The following is a 21,973-nucleotide window of genomic DNA, read 5'->3' as shown; positions in this document are numbered from 1 at the left end:
GGGCAAATGCAAAGCAAGGTTTTAAGAGGCTGCCTTATCGATCGCTTATTTATTTAGCTGATCCACTAGCTGCCATTTTTTTTACATTGAATCATTCTTTGTTTATGTCTTCATATGCAAATTACACGTTACTCCAAGACTGAATGAAATTAGCTACGTTCGGAATCTTGCTATGGTTTTTGTTTTAGAAAATGAGAAAAATAGGACTCTTTTTCAGGCTTTGCAGTTATTGGTTGAATCCACCTCCATTACGAGCTGTGCCTAGTAAGGGTTGTCATTTTTTTTGTTTATTAGATACTCATTAGAATGCTACTAATCCACACTTTTACACAGTTTTACATTGTTGACGACGACTCACGTGTGTGGCCCGTCACTGCATTTAGCGGCGATGTAGCAGTACTGACAACCCACTTGCAGCTTAATTAGTTCGTTGAATCTAACCTCCAAGTACAGTGTCGTTGTGTGTTTATAGTGGCAATCGACCCGTTCATCCGATAGTGTCATGGCAGCTCAGTTGGCTAAGGTGTTGCGGGTTCAAATCCTGTACTTTGTGCAATCCACATTAATCTTACTAATGTAGCATGGAGGGAGTGGAGCCCACCTGAAATAAACAGTGTCCGGCTTGGGTGGAAGTTGACGGCATTAGTGACTTTTTATAAAGATTACACATAATACCTTGGAGGACACTGCCCAATACCTTGGACTTTTCTTTATTTGCTTTTAATTCGGTTGAAAATGTACATATCCTGTTGAAATACATATACCGTATAACTAAAGACATAAAAGGACATAGGCCTAACCTAAAAAAGGAGTCAATAAAAAATAAAAACAAATATTCTGGCATTGATGGTTGAAGCTGCCAAATTATGACTTCAAATTATTCTTTGAGTTAATTGACTTGATTTGTGTTTTTCCACGGAGAATTCAACATGAGTTGGCGCTAGTTTAATTACCTGTTGTTAAATCTCTTTAATTTTAGAATTTAGAACGAGAATGGAAAAGACCAAATTACAGTAGGCCTAATTGTTTTAAAGAGGTCAATCTTGTTTACAAATTACTGTTAAATACATAGATAGGCCTAACTTAAATCTCATTACTTTGCATCTCTGAAACAAATAGTCCTGCATCGCATTGTCCATTTATATTAAAATTATCTCTATTTTAATACAAAATATGTCTTAATGCTGTTTCAATTATTTATCCTGTAAAGTATTTTTTTGGACATCTTATCTTAATCATATGTTTTACAATATCAAAATGAGTTGACCCTTTACTAAAATTGTTTTGTGTTTTCCTTATTTGAATTAACTGACCATTTTATTACCTTCTGTAAAGTTACTGAAGATTAGAGGTATAGTATGACAAACACTTGGGCAGGTTTCAGTTTTGTATCTTATCTCTTTGATAATTAAGGTGAGTCATTCTAGGTAACCGTCCCGCACATTTGATTCAGTGAGAATAACTTGCCAATCCGTCAATCAAGTTACAAAAGTTGTTGGTGTTCAAAAGTTGGCAAAGAACCTCATACTTATACTTATTATTTACTTATTTACTTATTAGGTATTTACTGTAATGTTACTGTTATTCTTATAACTGTCAGTTAGGGTCGTATCTGTAAGAAGATGACCCAAGATAAATTATTGGACATCATTTTAGCGAATTTCCCAAATACTTTTGTTTTATCTTAGGTAGAAATTGTAGTCATATAGGCAGATTTATGAAAACATAAATGAAATGAATAAAATCTGACTTATAACTGTTTGATAGTTTTTATAATTTCGAGTTGGAAATAGTCGGGTAAATATAGGATATGACCTTAAAAAAATTGCAAGAAAACGTTTTATGGTTTTATTTTGTAGAGTTGGGTTTGCAGAATGACATACTAAAAGTTGCCAAAAATCGGTGCACGAGAAAACCACTAAAATCACAATTTAAAATGGCGGCTTTTTTCAACATCGGACAAATTAAAAAAACATATTTCACATGTATTTGTTATGCACATTTTTCAAGATATTGACTTGGGACTACCGCCTGTATTTATTGAGTGGTTAGTACTTAATTTTGATAGGGAACATGTTTTTGGCCGCCATCTTGGATCCGCCATATTGGACATAGATAATTTTTTTTCAATGTAATGATAGTGTTGTGACACATCATTACCAACTACATTTTTACACTGATTTCAATGCCGAAATCCGTTTTTAAATATCTTTATTCATTTAGAAGATATATACAAAAGAAAACTCTGCACCATACATTTCTTATGGACGTTTCGTAGTTTGATAATTTTTTTTTAAGTTATTTTTCTTATATCTCCAGTTCTTATTAACACTTGTAGTTCGTTCTAGGCTTAAAATATTCAGTAATGTAAGGGCTTTCATTTGAGCTCTTGATCATTAAAATCAGACGAGTTAAAGACCTGCTACGAACCTCAGAACAATATTAAATTTAACTTTTAAGAAATATATTGTTATTAAAAGATTTATAACTCGGGTTGTTAATACGTCACCGAGTTCTTTCTAGTCTCAAATTACTCAGTAAATTTTTGGCTTTAATTTTATTGATCATTAAACAAAATCTGACAATTTTAAAATGAACCATGGACCATAATTTAACATTAGAATGTATTTATATTAAAATTTGTCTTTAGTTAAAGACGTATATTCCTAATTCTAAATAACTCCCAAAACTCTTTATAGTCTTAAATAATTCGCCAAAATATTGACTTTTATTTTAGCTATGGATTACTTTCCAGGAGTTATTAGGGTTTGGGATATATGTCCTTAACTAAAGACAAATTTCAAAATAAATACATTTTAATGTTAAATTATGGTCCATGGCTCATTTTAAAATTGTCAGATTTTGTTTAGTGATTAATAAAATCAAAGCTAAACATTCACTGAGTAATTTGAGACAAGAAAGAACTTGGTGACGTATTAACAACCCGAGTTATAAATATTTTAATAAAAATATATTTCTAAAAAGTTAAATTTAATATTGTTCTGAGGTTCGTAGCAGGTCTTTAACTCGTCTGATTTTAATGATCAAGAGCTCAAATGAAAGCCCTTACATTACTAAATATTTTAAGCCTAGAACGAACTACAAGCGTTAATAAGAACTGGAGATATAAGAAAAATAATTAAAAAAAATATATCAAACTACGAAACGTCCATAAGAAATGTATGGTGCAGAGTTTTCTTTTGTATATATCTTCTAAATGAATAAAGATATTTAAAAACGGATTTCGGCATTGAAATCAGTGTAAAAATGTTGTTGGTAATGATGTGTCACAACACTATCATTACATTGAAAAAAAATTATCTATGTCCAATATGGCGGATCCAAGATGGCGGCCAAAAACATGTTCCCTATCAAAATTAAGTACTAACCACTCAATAAATACAGGCGGTGGTCCCAAGTCAATATCTTGAAAAATGTGCATAACAAATACATGTGAAATATGTTTTTTTAATTTGTCCAATGTTGAAAAAAGCCGCCATTTTAAATTGTGATTTTAGTGGTTTTCTCGTGCACCGATTTTTGGCAACTTTTAGTATGTCATTCTGCAAACCCAACTCTACAAAATAAAACCATAAAACGTTGTCTTGCAATTTTTTTAACGGTCCCTATGTAAGTTTGTTTAGTTTGCCTGGACTAAAAGCTTTTTACAATCCATCAATTGACAATACATTACAACTAACATTATGTATATAAAAGATGAACGTTTTTTTATTAAGATGTACATTCACGTTCAGTTGAGTAGCAATACCTACTGGTTTCGTTGTTATGTTTTACATGTGTTTTGTAAGATAAATTTATGTTTAATTGCACAAAGGTTAAAATAAAAGTCAAGTATTTACACACTTTTTTTACAAAAAAAGTTCAATATCCTATATTTCCGCATAAGCCTTCTCCAGGAACAAAGCAAAACAAATAATGAGTTTACCACTCGGTATCAGATGGTTTAGCAGAAATACACATAATTTATAGAGAAGTAGAAAATTAAATTATGATAAGAAATAAAAGATTTTATATACTATCTCAGATGTAGACTAGATGATGTTTTAGATCTAAATATTAATTGATGAGCTTGCTCTTCAAGCTGTCTTAATTTTATGTCTAATGCGTAATGAATAACAGATTGAAAATTTTGAGACCAGTGTTATTCATCTAAAATAAAAGTAAGTGCTTCTCCAGGATAATCCGTAATTTTACAGCAATGGAGGTTGTACCGTTTTATTAACAGTTGAAAGGACTATAACATACTAAAATCTAATCAAGTTAGTTTCAGCTGTTTTTTGTACAAATTCCATTTTTAAAACAAATGAAATGTGAGGTCCTAGTGGAAAGACATGACAGCTCTGTTAGAAACAGCTGTTTGATGACAAGTGCTCACAGCTGTTCTAGAGGTCTCTGTGTCAATTAATGACCTTATCAGTGTTTGTTGTTGCCCCACCCAGAGCTATGTGTGTTAAAAATCACAAGATGATGTTTTACTAATTGATTAGGTTTTGCAGATGGTTAAGAATAATAACTGAAGTGTTTTAAATCCTACTAAAAGTATTTTTTTTTCTAATTAGAAGTAATCGAAGGAGAGATTTTTCTAACTGATAATCCTTCCTTTCGATCAAGCTTGCTTTCAAAAGCTGGTTTAGTTTAGTAAGCTACCTGTATAAAAATGTACCTACTGCAATGTTAAATTACCTTAACTATAAACACTCGTTATCTCTTCTTAAGTTGTCGTAATTGTAGAAAAAAATCTTGTAAGCGTAACTTTCATTGGTATGCTGACGACGAAGCTACTACATCCCTGCTCAGTGTGAATGACTTGTAAACCCCAACAATGCTAATATTGTATTAGTGTCAATAACTTTGACAAGCGCCAACTTGTGGAGTGGTGTGATTTACTTATTTAAACCTATACAGTAATATAAGATGGATTACGATAGATAATATTGTGAAATTCCACATGAAATAATAGTTAAGTCGAGAGTAAATAGCTCAAGCTCAAATTTACTGCCTGATGAGTCTAAATATAGGTAGGAGTTAGATAATTCTATGTTTACAAGTGGCTAAATGACAGTGGTAAGGTATAGTAAGGCTATGTTAGTCCAAATTAACAGAAAGTTGCTGATAGTAAGACAAGTATCGTACACAACTCACCCGGGAAGGTGTTTGTAACTTCTTTTTAAACTTACTTCACCGTGCTTTGGCCAGCGTAATGTACTATTATGTTGTAGCATGGACTTTTAGATATTGAAGTATGCACGTCACCACGTCCCATCTATACCCAGCTGTAAACCAGTTTTCTTTGTCTGTGTAATTCTATTTGGCAAGTGTAGCTAGTCGTGGCATTTTGCAGTGTGGTGATTTATACTGCTAAATCACTACTGGTGCTTGGAAATTTATTGAATCTTACTTGCCAGTGCTAGGGACACATTTAGGCTTTAGTAGCACTCATCCTGGCTGACTGACAGTGACATGTTTAACTTAATTTGACTAAAACAATGAGTGTAGAAGTTAGGTCTATTTATGTGTGGTTCACGGTTTAGCAGATGGAAATAGTTACCTCAAATAAACATTGATGGACTTATATATTTAAAAAATACCCCGCTGCAGCAAACCTGCAGACTAAGCAAATTTCCAATTACCAGGCTGGATTTCTACTCAAATATACCCCGGAAATTGTCAGATTTATTTCCTATTTAAATAACATTAGTTTTAATGTACCTAGGTTTGCTGATACAAGGAAGGTATTGAGGTGTGTTTTTATTGAAATGTTGATAAGTTAGTATGAAATAAACAAAATTGCCAAATTTGATCAAAATATATCCTAACGGTCACGGAGATAATTCAAAAATAGTTTAATTTAAAATTCCCATGATATTCTTATGGAGAAAATGAAAACTGTTGTAGTTTACTTGTTTATGGATATATATTGATAAAATTTGGCATATTTATTTATTTCATCCTATTGACGTATGATCAAAAAAACACTTTTTACCTTCCCCGTGGCAGCAAACCTAAGCACTCGTTAAATCTAATGTTATTTAATTAGGGAATAAAAAAATATTTCTTATTTATGGAAATATTTTAGTAAAAATGTTATCAGACAAGTTGAAATTCGCTTAGTCTGCAGGTTTGCTGCGGCGGGGGTATCTATCAATAAATACCTTGATAAATTCTTAATCAGCATATTACTTCATTATTAATTTCATGGAAGGTAAATACAAATAGTACTATTAACGCTTGAAACACATATTTACTCTAAATAGGTACTGTTTTGACAAGACAATAAATATTAAAGTAGTGTCTTGTCATCCATCTATTGAGTGATGATGATTGGTCCAATTAAAATCGATCACCATTATCATCTTATCATATACAGGGTGTTGAAAATGTCTGGAACCAACATTATATCTCGTGAGTGGTTAAAGAAAAACAACTGATATTTTGTGTACGGATATACTATGGTTTTACCTATCTTTTAGTGCCTTATGAAAATTTTTACCACTTATAGGGAACGTCCTGTGGAGGATGTAGTAAAAAGTTTTAATGGAAGCCTATGGTAAATGATACATTATTTTAAAGGCCATTTTTTTCTGAGTAAGGAGCCACAAGTTTCATCTCAAAAGGACCATCCTAGCGAAAATGGCGACTGTTTGAAATTTAAAAAACCACTTATAGGGAACGGAATTTTTAAATTTCAAACAGTCGCCATTTTCGCTAGGGTGGTCCTTTTGAGATGAAACTTGTGGCTCCTTACTCAGAAAAAAATGGCCTTTAAAATGATGTATCATTTACCATAGGCTTCAATGAAAACTTTTTACTGCATCCTCCACAGAACGTTCCCTATAAGTGGTTATTTAAATTTCAAACAGTCGCCATTTTCGCTAGGGTGGTCCTTTTGAGGTGAAACTTGTGGCTCCTTACTCAGAAAAAAATGGCCTTTAAAATGATGTATCATTTACCATAGGCTTCCATTTAAACTTATTACTGCATCCTCCACAGAACGTTCCCTATAAGTGGTAAAAATTTTCATAAGGCACCAAAAGATAGGTAAAACCATAGTATATCCGTACACAAAATATCATTTGTTTTTCTTTAACCACTCACCAGATATAATGTTGGTTCCAGACATTTTCAACACCCTGTATTTACTGTCTTGTTAAAATAGTACCAAAGTGTAAATATAGTTTCAAGTGTTATTAGAAATTAGAGTACTGTATTAGGCATATTTATACATATTTACTTTTTATAAAAACTTTGGTAGAATGAACCTTGACAATAATCGTTTGACAGCAATGTGCAAAAATCTCAAGAATTTTTTATCAACCAAAGTACAAACTGTTCTAAGATTTTTTTAATTTAAAGCAAATCAGGCTTATTGCATTTTTTTTGTATTTTTTATTTCATAGCTTTCTATTAGTTCTAAATTGGACAAAGGAAAGGTAAATAATCCTAAAGCTGTAAATTTATTCAATGTTTTTACACTGAAGCAATCCCTTTTCATAACATTGGTTTCAAATTCTTTGGAAATGGTAGGCATAATAACACCTTTGACAATAGATACAGAACCAGATAGCCTATTCCGTTCCCTTGTTAAAGTTTTTGCAGGTTTTACAATAAAAATAAACATTAAATTGAGCCACCCAAAGAGAGTGATGATTTGTAACTACTAATTTATTATGAGCATCTTTTATGCCACATCAACCTAACTAACATCAACAAAAACTAAGGGACACTCAGTGAGCGTCCTCATACAACTATTCTTATGTAATAAAAATTGTCTAAAGTTGGTAGATGTCAACTTCAGCCCCGTAGTGTAGTTAGCAGACAACTGCTAACAGGTGGTCTCGTGGTCGTGGTCGGACAGCAGACGACGACAACTAGGCTAGGACAAGCTGCCATATCTGGAGGCAACTGACCTTGCTGCCCTTCCTTCGACTCTCCTCTCTACTCTATCCTCACAAATCTGCAATAAAGCTGTAAACGGCTTGACAATGTAGCTGGGTTAAAGCTAAGCAAAGATTGTTTTTTTAAATTACGTCATTTATACGTCTAATAACACTTAAAACATATATTTACACTTATCCATACTAAACTAGTGCTCGAATTATTAAAACAGAGGTTTCAGAACTGTAATCTGTTTAATGTGATTAGTACCTATTTATGCCAATATTTTTGTCTTTCCGAAAGAGAGGTACTCCGTTCGGCCGTGTTACCCCTCAAATCGAGCACTGCTGTTTACTCCTATATAAGACAGTAAATATACATAAGGATGGTAAGTGGTGATCAGTTTTGATTTGACACTACGATCATTATCAGACTCAATACAGTAGTTGAATGACGTCACTGATCTCTACTCTCTTTAATCTGTAGTATAAAAGAATGTACTAAATTATTAAAAGTAAACTACACAGTGTTATTTTAAACTTAATATAAACTATAAAAAAAATACTCTGCTAATTTTTTTACAAAGAGATATAAGTAATATTATCAGAATAAATTCAATTGTCTAAGTAGCCAAGTGGTTATAGTTGTCGCCCTCAAATCTAAAGGTTGCTGGTTCGATTCCAAGCAGGATTTATTCTTGGTTCTGGATCTAGGTGCTGGGCCATTAGTCTTCGGGATATATTAAACAAAAACTTGATATTAAGATAACAAGTCTGGACCCCCTTACAAAAAATTTAAAAAAGCTATTGGCATTGATAATTAAACAAGATAAAAAAGAATGTCTTTAAGGAGAGTGGAGAGAGTTTTCCTTGTGGTTCTCTCTGTTTAAACGTCAATGTTTACTCCTTTCTGCTCTACACTACTCTAGTCTCTTACAAGATAGCATGGACTTTTCCATAACATTGTTGAGACAATCATTCACTTTTTATCAGAGCAACTCAGGACTCCTTGAAAGAGTGAAAGTAGTTAATTAGCATTTCTACTAATAAGTCACAAGGTGATTGTTACCGAGCCAATTAGTTTGCTGCTCGTTAGTACTATTGTGACTGTTGGTACTCTTTATTTTATTACGATTTTCTAAATTTGCTAAATGATAATTACTTTTTAGTTTAAATGTTTGCCTGTCTATCTATCATGCAAAAACAACTGAATGTAATTGTCAAGATTATTACAGATAAAATCAAAGTACCCAAGCCTATTCCTATGAATGTTTTAATTTTCTAATGCACTTGGATTTTACAAACAGATTTATCTCAGGTTAAGTTAGTTTGCATGAATGAGCTAGCATAATTGCTGAGATTTGTCAAAATTGAGTTTTTATGGCTGAAAGGGACTTCAGGGAAATAATTATTGATGGATATCTGTGTTGGCATTGGCATTGGAATTGGAACAGGACTTATAGCAGCTATATTGTTTATAACTTGCCTGTTGTCACCCTGTTTCACTTCCTAATTAAAATTTATTTATTGTAGGGCTATAAAAAACCACATACTAAACAGAAATGCACAAAAACAGAAACAAAGCTCATACTTTGTTGACAGCTCAGGCTAATGTATTTTTATAAATTTAATTTACTAAAGTTGCCGACTGAATCTATAATCTGCACCTTTACTTTTGATAGCATACAACATTACTTAAATATTACGGTACTTTTAATACTTCAATACTTTAAAATGTTTAAAATATATATTTTGTATAGAACAATAATTATTGTTGGTAGTTTTTCTATAATTGTGTTTCCTCGTATTTATATACCTTTATAAATAATATCTATGTTTATTGATCAAATTTCTTTGTTTTAAAAATGGAGAGGAGAAGTACGCTCCAGTAATCCGGCTAAATGTAATAATTAATCGTAAAAAAATTAAGGGTGTCAAACTAAATGATTATTTTAATATTTGCTTTTAATTTAATTTTGCAAGTTATATTGCGTGACTGGTTCTAAAACATAACCTTTCAAAAGGTTGTCGATAATTTAAAGGAAAAGCATTTTGTTGTATTGAGCGTGCGTTATTTGTTAAATGTATAAGTGTACCATAATAATCTATGTTTAACTATGTAGATTATGAGCGACGATTTTGCTGGAAAAGACCAAATACAAAAACTCTTTTAAATCCACAAATTTTATACAGTGAAACCTCGATAAGAAAACCCTCGATAAAAAGTATTCTTTATAACAAGTGTCATTTTCAAATTCTTTTTTACCCCTAATTGCGTGTTGCAAGCCTCGATAAGAAGTCAACCTTAATAACAAATCTTATTTGATTTCATGGGAGTCTTCTTACTAAGTTCCTACTATAAAATGATAGAAACATTTGAGGCACTTGCTCGACCTGTCGCCAGCGTGCGGGGGTGAGCTCACAGCTGCTGTAGTTTGCCAATATTGTACTGCAAGTTGCGTCGCTTGCCGCCACCTCACAGAACGCGCCACCGTCGCTACCCTCAGTCGTGCTCTACCTACGTTCTTATCACGTCCTTGTACACCGTCGTGGTGCGTGTGCGTGTGTGTGTGAGAGTTAACACGAGGTAACTACCACGACGTGGTCCATGCGGTAGTAACATCTCTAACAGCTAACTAGTAGTGCGAGCAAAGTGCGCGAGTTGTGCGCAGGACCAGTTCAGAGGATAACAATCGATCAGGGTTAGGTTAGATGGTAACCTTCCTACAAGGTTTTAGTAGATTGTAGACGTATTTGTGTTATGAACAATGTATTTGTGTAAGTTTTGTCTAGGTGAAGTAGAGAATCAATAAAGGAGCGTGTTGGAGTGATTCCAACTCCAAGTTTGTTTTCACGGAGTTTCCAAGGGAGACAGCACCCTCCCCTCTTTCCCCAGACCAATCGTTCCCCGCGAGTTTTATTAATGAGTCGAGGCCAATGCTCGACACAATGTCACCTGACCTACTGTATTTTTATACTGAAGATATTCGGGATGTTTGAAGCGCCTCCCCTACTTACAACCCCTGAAAGCCAATAATGTTTGGATAAGTGCCAAAAATGATGCAACATCAACCCCGCTGCTTGTGTAATTTTATTGGTTGATCCCGCATGTTTTTGGGTTGTGTTTTACTTTGTATATCAGTGTTGGGTTTTTGTTAGTCTATTACTCTTCACTCGAGAAACGTGAATATCAATAGCTCTTAAGATTTTGTAGGGTTTGAAACATTTTTTTATATCACTATTAATCATCCATCCATCAGAGTTTTTTTGTTGATTTTACGTATTCCCCAAGAATCAATAGCTCTTAAGGTAAAATGAAAGTCGGTAATTTATTCCCAAGAAACTTGCATGTGGTATTTTTTAACAACCTAGTTTTCTTGACCTGAGAAACTGTGTTTACTCACATTTAAAAACCCACAGCTTTTAACGAGTTGTTGAGAATTTTTCATGAGATTTTTAGAATTATATTGTATGTTATGTTTCTTTGATCTGTAGGTAAGGGATGTAGGATATATAATAAATTGTTTAATATACCGTACTAGTTTTAGTTTTAATCTTCTCTAATATTTTCATTTTGTATTCTAATGTATTGTAATGAAACAGAGAGCGTCTATCAAAGGTGTGTCTGTAAAAAATATACCTTTTTAATTATGAAACTTTTTAAATCGTACAGTCGGGTAAAAAGTCTTATTTATATTTATATGAATTTTGTGTTAATTTAGCCACTATTTAGTATCGCGTGATCACGCAAATTTACCTCATAAATACGCCGACGGTAATAATTTAGACATCATTATTACATAACACAGTTGTATGTACAGTATCTTTATCATTACAGTAACCACGGTAAAAGTTTAACCACTCTTTGATAACGTCAATAATATAATTTAATATACAGTTCTTATTGACAACGTCGATAATGTAATGTAAATTTAGCCACATATCGTCAATAAAATACATTTTTACATACTTTTTTGGAAATTGCTGCAAGTTTATCTCTACAATATGATAGTCATTGTGGATGATCCGAACCACGTTTCACTACTACGTCTTCTTGATAACGCCAATAATGTAATTTCAAGCACTTATTGACAAAGTATATAATGCAAATTTAGCCAATTTAGTAACGTCGATAAAATTAAATTTACTCGCATTGAAATTACAGCAAATTTATCTATACAATAGATTTTGATTCTAACCACGTGTTTGGGCCTCATCTTCGTCGTGTTCTGTGGTTGTTAAGTTATTCAATTGTGAATTACAATAGGAATAGTTTAACACATGTTGTACTCGAGTTTCTCAAATGATCGTAGCGCAAGGCAGTTCACGTACCTCGGGCTTGCAACTTTCCTATGATTTATGAGACACAATAGAAAACTTTCATATTGCTAGACGCCTTTCCTCTGGAACTTACATATCGACGAATGTGGTCCCATTGGAAATATTGTGATGATGCTGACACAGCTTCAATATCTGTATCTAGATATTTCCAAGTCATACGAATAGGTAACACATTTTTCAAAGACACGTCTTTTCAAAATTTTTAAGTGGAACCCAAATAACGGGTTTTTACGAAGATTATATTTTACGAATGCAATTTATATAGGCCTATATATTATATATTACGAAGACAATTTGATAAGTTGTGGTCCTAAGATTACCTAGTGTGTTCTACGAGGAATATTTTACTCACAATGTAAAAGTGAGTTTCAATTGTAAGTTTTTTATGAACGGGTTAATATTGGCCAATGCGTGCGTGTCGCGACAAATGCGGAACTGTTCCGTGACACAACTGTGACAGCACAGTAACAGGTATCAGGTAACAGGTACGTCTTGTTAGCTGGGAAAGCGCGACCAATCTGCTTTTCCCATTTCCCAATTTCGACCGGTGCCGGAACAACCCGCATTTAGCGAGAGAAAAACATTACGAAAATCAGAGGGAAAGTTCATTTAGCTACGTGCGTGGGTCGCTTTGTCAACAGTGAAAATAGTCCCTCCAATAGTCAATGATGTACGTAATTGGTTTTGGTATTTTTTGGCTGTATACTTGTAACGTAAAAAAATAATCTGTGGTGTCAGAGCCTTGCAACTTGTTGCTGCTAAATCGCATCTCCAGCGCTGTTAGATTGCAGCACACACATTGAAGGCGCTTGAAAATCGCTGTAGGTAGTCTATATAATTGTAATTCATGTACAAAACAATGCATTTTCATTATCCAATTGATTGTAAGTTAATGCATGGATTACTTAGTTATGTGTCAGCCCTAACATGAGTCAAGTTTGTTAAAAATTTTAAATTGAAGTACCGGTACGCGATATAGTAGAAACACGCGAACAAATCATCAAACTATGGTACTACAGTACGTACTTTCACAAAGGTGCATACACAACTAAGAGTGATATGACAGTAATATAAAGGTCGAAATGACATGCAAATGACCGTGTAACCCGCCAAACACAACCTTTGTTTTGATATGTCATCTACACCACTATCATGTTGATCTCGTTACCTACTATGGGACTGGGCGAGTGTTTCCTTTGATTTACTTTTAAGTTGTAACATTACTTGAACATCGATTGAGTTTCGCTGTTATTTGCCATGTAAACGAGTGGGACTTGTCTTTTGTTTGTTTAGACCAAACCAATATAGCGTATTCTAGATAGAGGGGAATTGCCTGTTTCGGTAAAAAAAATGTCAAGAACTACTCTAAAAGAATGTGCAGGGTTGCTTGAATTAAATTCATTATTTAATTTTGTTATTACTGTACGTTTGTTTTGTTTTCTCATTTTGTTCATTGAATGTTTGAGTTGTTTACGAACGTTTATGTGTGATTTTAACGTATTATCTTCGTATAGTGCAATAATAGACTATTGGATACGGCAATTTACATCTCACTTTTATGGACCAGCTGTCGCCAAATGCCGTTATTATAAAACAACATAAGTGAGCCATCACAGAATGTGGTAGTGTCTAAAATTATAATTTCTACTTATTTTTGTTGCTGACAAAGTTTGATGGCAAATTTCTTTCTTACATAGTTGATGGTCCAAAACAGTTAGTTGTTATAGCTCACAATTACTGTAGTTGTTTAATCAGTTTTTTTTTTAAAAAAAAAAGTGTATTCGACGGAAAATGGTCATTATCAGCACAATTTGTCGGTGGCTAATATTAACTACCTGAAAGTACAAAAAATACATAAAATAACACTTGTATTCTCTAGTACGTATATAACAGGTGGTAAGTGGTGATCGATTTCGATTGGACCGATTGGACATAGACACTCCAATCTAATCAACAGACCTAAACTAGTCACAATAACTACGACGAGTTTGATTTAAAACCGGTGACAACTTATTAGACGATGGAATTAATTATGGAATCACGCCAAAGATATATCATAACAATACTTATTTTCCATCCACTGACTTGATAAAGTCGGGAATGTGTTGAATTTTAAGTTTTCTTATACCGATATAGGGGTTTACTTGATTGCGGAAATTTCTAAGTTAGGAATGTGCTAAATTTTTGGATCTATTGTCGAGTTTCTTGATTTCGACGAATTCGTACAGTAGGCCTACATTTCAGAAACTACAGTAATGTAACACTAATAAAAATGAATACGTAGTTTATATCACACTTTTGCGCAAATCATTTTTTTCTGGACTTGACAACGTATCTTCGTCGTCCCGAGGGTGTCAATAAGCTACTGTAACAGCTGTACCGGAACTGGGTCACTCCCGCCCTTTGTTGCCACTACTTCCGTTCTTGCCCAACACGCAGCTGATAACACAAGCCCTATGGTGACGTTATGGTTAGTATCAACAAACCCTCTCCACTATTCGAGATTTACAGCGATACCTTGGGAAATTTGGATTGTTTTTTCCTATTAAAAAAGGTGGTTGTCTCTTAACAATTATCACTGTAATATTAATCGACTTTCGTTGAACGGAAGTTTGGTAGTTTAGTTAGAGTGAGGCAACTCGGTCCTTGAGACTCGGGTTCAAATACAGAAAATGTCTAATGAATTTTATCCATGTTAAATGGTATGACCCGTTAAGTTGAAACTCGCTGTGAGACTCTCTAAGCCGAAGGCCTGTCTATTTGGAAGAGATACATATACATTATAGAGAAGAGATCGAATCTTTTACTGTAAATTTAGTTATTTAGTAGTTTATAAATTTAGTATATGAAAAAATCATAGTTTTCTCTTAGTAGAAAAGAGTCCATGCCTCGCGGCCTGAAGCCAACGAATATCCTGCAACTTACCAAACTGAAATGTTTTTACAAACTAATAAACTATTTTGATCGTTATCTAATTTGTTTGATCATCAAAGATGTCGATATTAAGTCAACATAGCTATAAACACAACTAATAAAATTGTGCAACACTCAATCACTTTTCAGCCTTTCGAAGTGTTAAAGGGGTTCGCAATTTCCAGGCTTATAGCTTTAAATGGTTCGCAACTTGAATGCATTTGTAGACATATTGGATGCAACAATGGGTGTTGGTTGGCTGGCCCAGATTAGCACAGTAACGCCAGTACAGAGCTCAGCACTGCCACTTCCCACACAGCAATATACAAGCGCTGTAGCACTGTAGGCGTCGCGATACATGTTTTATTTATTCCAATAGAAAGTCACAGGTCGACAATGTATGGTCGCTTTTGTCTTGAGTCGAGGAATTGTGATCTACCCTTTTTGACGACTTAAAGCGTGAATATAAACATTATTTCAAACATTGGGTTTTCAATCAATTAACACTATTTGGTCAAGTTTATAAAGTAAAATTTGGGGCTTGTAAGTAACATGGCTTTGTAACAGTTGCACCTTAAACTAGCATATAAATTAGTTAAATATATTCCTCCTAGGATTTACAGAAATGAGAAAGTAAATTTGAAACTAAGTATTTGAGTTTAAAATCTTTTTTGTCTCAGTGAATTATTCTAAACCGATTTTATTATATAATACCCACCCACCAGTGAGGTAAAACATTGAACTATTGACTTAAGATACTTAAATTAGAATGCAACGCATATGGGGCATAGCCAAATCACTTCATTAATTGAACGAGCTGCGCTAGAGAGTGAGTGTACTACAAATCATACTTAGCATGATTGAATGTATAACTAGTTTTATTATTTAATTACAACAGCATAAGACTAACAATAGATTACAGATATAATAATTTATTTATTACGTGCAGTTAGTTTAAAGTAGGTGAAATAATAATGACTTAACACATTTATTATATAGCGAAATATGTAAAAATATTGAATGGCGCTTATCTACCGGACGAAAAGAAACATTAAAATATCTTCGGATCTATAACGATGACCAATCTTTGTGAGAGTGTTTAAAATAGTCTGTTCATTAGATTCAAATAATCAAGTTATCGACTCTGGGCGCACACGATGTTGCAATGTCCTCGGTGTTCACATATGTATTTACTTGTTTTTCCCTTTACTTGTCCCACGATCCACGACCTCGCTAAGCCAACTCGGGCTATCTCCCAGCACTCAAGGCCACTGCACCTACTAGTAGTCGGGGGACGATGTCGAAGTTGGACAACGTTAAACGTGGACTACGTTAAAATCAGACACCGCCTCCATCAGACAACGATAAAAGCAGACAACGACGAACATGGACACATTCAAATGTGTCCAAGCTTAACGTTGCACGCAAACGACGAACCTGGACACATTTATAAGTTGTCCAGGTGTGGCGTTGCACGACACGACGAATATGGACACATTCAAATGTGTCCAAGTTTAACGTTGCATGCAAACGACGAACCTGGACAAGTTTTCAAGTTGTCCAGGGTTGTCGTTTGCGTGCAACGTTACCCTTGGACACATTCAAATGTGTCCAAGTTTAACGTTACATGAAAACGACAACCCTGGACAACTTGAAAACTTGTCCAGGTTCGTCGTTTGCATGCAACGTTAAACTTGGACACATTCAAAAGTGTCGAAGGGTAACGTTGCACGCAAACGACGAACCTGGACACTTTTAGTTTTTGAATAGACTGTACACCAGGCTCATCAAATTCTCAGTCTCGCTCGGTTGGTAAACTCTGAATGAGCTTCCTAAAACAGAAATGCCGTGAATACGCCTTATTGTTACAAGGCTTCTTTCTAACACACTGTTACTAATACACTGTGTTGTAGTGACTCATAGTCCGCGAAACACATTGTACATTATAAATTCGGAAATTTAATTGCATGTTTATTTGGTCGTTGTAAATGTTTGCTGGATATTAATAAAAAATTAAAACCTATGGGACCTGGATACACCGTGTCCCAAACGGACGGTTCAAATCTACAGCTTTTGTTCAATATACGTGTTGCTAAGTGTCGTAGAAAAGTTAATTAAGTCTCATTTTAAAACTGCCATATTTAAGTGATTTTTAGTGCCCTTCAATAGTAATTAGCTGTCCATTGTTTTTGGCACATTTGAATCTTCAAAACATACATTTGCAATATGGAGCTGCGGCTGAAATCAAAATTTGTTAATGGTTTATAGAAACGAAATATGTGGAGTGTTTTTGTCTGGGGGTTTGTCCTTGGTTTTTCAATGATTGATCAGTCGTCAACCTCTAACATGGATAAACTAACAAAATGAAGCAAACAGATGCCTTAGATTTTAACGTTTTCGTGGCGAAACAACTGCAATAGAGCAGTCAAATTGTTATGGATTATTTAATTACGGTATGTGTAAATGGATCCTGCTCGACTAAACCTGTTTCACAATGTGCAGTCTATCGTATCCTACGATCACATATCGTACCTACATAGGTTGAAATAATAAAACTGATTCGTTTGAGGATTATTTGAACAAAGCAGCAAAATAGCGGTGACACACAATGACAACATATCAGGCGTGTATTTGAGATCGTTAGTGAATCCACTACGGGTAATACTTTGCAAAACCGTTACGGAACTATAACTACACCCGCCACAACGAACCTGCAGACTAAAAGCTACTTTACTTTAGTCTGACTGTGTTGTCAATAAAATATCTCCTTAAAAATGAAATATTTATTCCCTATTACTATAACATTAGTTTAACGAGTTTTTGTGTATGCTGCTACCCAGGGAAGGCTGTAAGGTGTTTTTATAGTTCAATGTTGACAGTATAGTATAAATAAATACATTTTCCAAATTTGATCATATTTTGTTTAAAAACAAGCAAACAACAACAGTTCACTTATTCTCCATAAGAGTACTCTCCTAGGGCTCTGCCCTGCCTGCCTTAAAAGTTTCTACGTTATTCTTATGAATACACTTAATATTGGAATTTTCAAATGTATAACGTAATTTATTTCATTATATCGTATAAATTTATACGAAAAGTAATTTGAAAATGATCAGGCTGCTGATCTATCGAAATTTTGTTTTATTCGTTGGTTCTTTTCATCCAGTATATCTATGGAACATATTCTCTCTCGTTGCGAATCACGGATATAGCACGGACGTAGGAGGGAAGGGAACACGGTGAGGGAAGTAATAAAAGTGAGCAGTGTTGAGTGTGGGAATTGATTAATGTATCTGCAATGCTAAAATGTTATGGGAAGAGACTGTAGACTGTAGGTTAAAATGGTTACGAAGCACGAATCGATACATATTTTCGATATATGCAATCGTTTACGATAGAAATTTACAACTGAGTTGACAACAGCTGATTTTTACTCCATAGAGGCCTAAAAATGATTCTTACTCCCTAAAGAGTAAAAATGATACTTAAGACCCGCAACGCATGCATTAAAAACGACTGTTTTATGTAGTATGACAAAAACAATATATTATGAACCCTTGATGATTCCGCTCAATTTTGTGGATGCTTCTGCAAACACCACCTAGTAGTTTAAACCTGAAATGGCTAACAAAATACTAAAAGCTTTTTGGTTATTAGAATTTGTAAGAAAATTGTAGTGGAAAATATAAACTTAGTTCCAGATCATAACATATGTTGCATTTGAGACTAAATCTTTAAGATGCTGTCTGACTTCTGGCCAATTAATCATACATTTAAATAGCTCATAATGTATTTGGAAGAATTAATAATTATTTACCACTAGGCCTTCTATTGTAGCGAGAGAAGTGTCTTGCTTGCATTTAAACACAAAAATGAACAACTTAAATAAGTAAAATTAATTATGAGATATCAGAGATTCCAAATATAAACTTTCAATCCTAGCCAAAAAACAGTAACTAACTGAGAGAAACTTATCTTACATATTGGACAAAAACAGCGTGGAAGTTCAAGAATAGACTTTTAAATATCAAAGAATTAATTTCCCTCTCCCAAAACGTAAACAAATCTTAATACAAAAACAAATATACAAATCAATACACATCTAAAAATTATTACAATCCAAATCACTGGTTTGTATGATATTGGACACGTTTAAAATTTTACTGCAAACGTCACTTAACAAATACCATGGTGTAACGAGATAATACGTCATCTGAAAACAAATGGTGACCTGTTTAGAGTAATGTTCTTCATATCAACTTTCAATTTTATCTTTACGTTATAATTTATTTACAATCAGTGACGTGTTATGAAATTACTTTTAGAACAATTCATTTAGTTACCAATTTTACATATTAGTTAGTACAGATTTCTGAAACATACTAGTACTTCATCTATGCTAGTAGTCTCATCTAAAGGTACCAGTACAATCGCTTAATATCTAACTCATGTCATAGACTCGCGGGTATAACTCGTTAAGGGTCAAAAAATCCGAATCAGAGTACATTATTAGTCAGTCAGTCTTAACAATGTAATATATTTGGACGATTCTGGTCAATAAACAATAACAATAACAATAACCTGATAATCTAAATAAAGTGAACCGATAATATTAGGATGAAATTATTATTTTGTATACAGGATTCATGTAAACCAGAGGTTTACTAGTTTGATTCTAATAACTGAGCTGAGCGAAGCAAAGCGCTTTGGGATCGGCTTCAATGTAAAACTTTGTATCACTATCACACTCAATAACGGCTAAACATATTTTTGCCAAGCTTTTCCGACAAATGTTTGGAAAGTTTTCAACGAAACAATCTCAATTTCTAATAATGCCTATATTATGTAAAAGTAACTCAAATTTTTTAAATTGTAACATTGACCTTGTGGGTAGCCATGATGGTTACAAAATGACGTAAAAGTAAATAAAACTATTAATCATACCATACCTTTACAATCGAGCCAATATACTAAATAAACATAGTAGAGAGGACAGACATTCGTCTGATGATCACAGATCAAATAATACTGACAAATCTATATAAATAAAATTATAGTTTTCTCTGAATTATATATTTTTTTGGTTACTTTTACGTGTTATACATTAAACTAGCCGAAACAAGTCTTATCTCAATTTCTATCTGTCTGTCACGGCCCAGAAGGCATTTTACGCGGCCATCTCCGGAAAAACGAGAGTACATAAAATCAAGATTCAAATCATTTTAATGTATTCACGGGGTTAGCATGAGTGTCTTTAGCCAATAAAATATAGCCTCACTACTTTAAATCATTTTTATATATTCACGGGGTTGGCGGGAGTGTCTTTAGCCATTACAATATGGCCTCACTACTTTGTAAATATAGCTGTCACTGATATGTTTACATTATGTTGTTTACAAATACCGCAACAATTTCAATCACGTTTTGAAATAAAAGCCAAACAAAGTGACATTAAAAAAAAAATTGTCCTTACATAACGGATTTAATTAATCGCAAGTGCAATAACGTGTAACCGCAAATTAAATTAAATAACTTGGCATCATCCAGGTCAGGAACCGGAGATTCTTTGTGTATCAAATTGTTCCTGATTTTTGATAACCGGGGAAAACCTTGAATCAGTGCTGTTTAGGGCTGGGAAACTTAATTTTTTTTTTAAATCATCGTCGTCACTAGCTTACACAAATTAGGTTTCCACTCATTGACGGCGCTTACTGATTTTATATGTACTTTGCTATGGTTAAATTGTAGCAAATTCCTTAACTAACTAAATTCTGAATTTTCGTGTGTATGTCTGCATTAATGTCTTTATTACTCAGTGTTTCACGAAAAAGTCAAGAGCACTTTTGTTAATGGAAATGTCAAATTGGATAAAGTGTTCAATGGTGAGGACTACACTATCGCCGTGCGTAGAACGGGTACTTAGCTAGTTTTAAATAAACATGATTTACACGTAAAGCAAGGTATATGTTTTATAAGTTAACTAGAGTTCCAGATTAATAGTTTAGTTTACCTTAAACATGATTGATTTATTTTCGTCAGACATATTTTTAATGAGATTCAGTAAGAAAACTAACCTCTTAACAATTGTATAAATATGCTCCAGACTCAAGAGCATAAAGTAAAGACCATGACATTTTTTTGCAAGTCCTTAAAATCAGCATTAGAAAATACATTATACAGCTGAAAATCACATCTTAGAGTCTTCGGAGTGTTTATTTGCAGTTTATGTATACAAAAATACTTATTTCTGACAGTAGATTTATTATCAGTGGAATTCATTAGTTTTGAATGAACGTAACCTTTTTTGGCCTAACACAAAACTGTATGATCCGATGGAAGAGGAAATCCGATGTTAAATATAGGCCAATAAACTAAAAAATATGTGATTAACCGTTACAACATCAACTCTTAGGCCTATAATATGGTGCAGCTTTAAAAATGATAATACTGTAATGATACAATTTTTAAATGCAGAATTTTTATGTTGGTAATTTTTACTGTGTCAATAATGCGAGTTTATTTAGGCCTACAATGGTTTTCAATTACTTGAGATGAACGAAATACGAATGACTCGTTTTTGTGCAGTCACACAAAATGTGTGAAAATGTGCAAATAGCACCGATACTTTTTAAATAAACCTGAACTACTATTTATTTTTTATTAAGTCACGTTTGAAGATAGAAATCTACGTTTCATATTAGTTATGTATGGACAACATATACAATATTTACATGCTAATAATAAGAAAGTCTGGTCTTTATACACACATTCCAATCAAAAATAATTTTATGTGAAATGAAGAGGCTTGAAAACCAAACAGATAT

Source organism: Macrosteles quadrilineatus, unplaced genomic scaffold (assembly GCF_028750875.1).
Source record: "Macrosteles quadrilineatus isolate MER2022 unplaced genomic scaffold, UCM_ALF_1.0 Scaffold_8__2_contigs__length_117827958, whole genome shotgun sequence".
Lineage (NCBI taxonomy): Eukaryota > Metazoa > Arthropoda > Insecta > Hemiptera > Cicadellidae > Macrosteles > Macrosteles quadrilineatus.
This window is presented reverse-complemented; position numbering follows the sequence as displayed.